Raw genomic sequence first — 852 nt, 5'->3', positions numbered from 1 at the left:
AGAGTAAACAAAAGGAGACACTTGTTTATATATATATATATATATATATATATATATATATATAAAGAGACAAAAGGAGACAGCAACAAGTAACAAATAATTTTTTGTGTTTGTGTGTCTGCTGGCTCAGCTTAATCTACCGGGCGCACCCCAGGGCCCCTGTGTTGCGTCAGAGGTGAGAATTAGGGTTTAGGGTTTAGGGTTTAGGGTTTAGGGTTTAGGGTTTAGGGTTATCTGTCTCCTCTTTTTGTCGCTGTCTGTCTCTGTCTCTCTCTCTGTCTCTCTACATATCTCATCGCTCTGTCTCCTCTTTCTGTCTCTCTCTGTGTCTCTGTCTCTGTCTCTTTGTCTCTATATCTTCTCTTTCTGTCTCTGTCTCTGTTTCTCTCTATGCATACCTCCTCTTTCTGTCTCTGTCTCTATATCTATATATATTTTCTCTCTGTCTATGTTTCTTTGTGTATATATGTATAAAGACCTACGATGAAATCCTTATACACGAGCCCGCAGACTGGTTATACTTTCCTTCTGTCTCTGTCTTTGTCTCTGTCTGTCTGTCTCTATATCTTCTCTTTCTCTCTCTGTCTCTGTCTCTGTCTCTACATCTATATATATATTTTCTCTATCTCTGTTTCTTTGTATATGTATAAAGACCTACGATGAAATCCTTATACACGAGCCCGCAGACTGGCTATATGATCCTTTTGTCTCTGTCTCTGTCTCTCTGTCTCTATATCTTCTCTTTCTGTCTCTCTTTCTGTTTCTCTCTCTCTATATCTCCTTTTTCTGTCTCTTTCTCTGCTTCTCTCTTTCTATATCTCCTCTTTCTGTCTCTGTCTCTGTTTCTTTGTG

The sequence above is a fragment of the Eimeria mitis genome, genomic scaffold (genome assembly GCF_000499745.2).
Source record: "Eimeria mitis Houghton genomic scaffold, Emh_scaff2851, whole genome shotgun sequence".
Taxonomy (NCBI): domain Eukaryota; phylum Apicomplexa; class Conoidasida; order Eucoccidiorida; family Eimeriidae; genus Eimeria; species Eimeria mitis.
The sequence above is the reverse complement of the archived record's forward strand: the minus strand, read 5'-3'. Positions refer to the sequence as shown.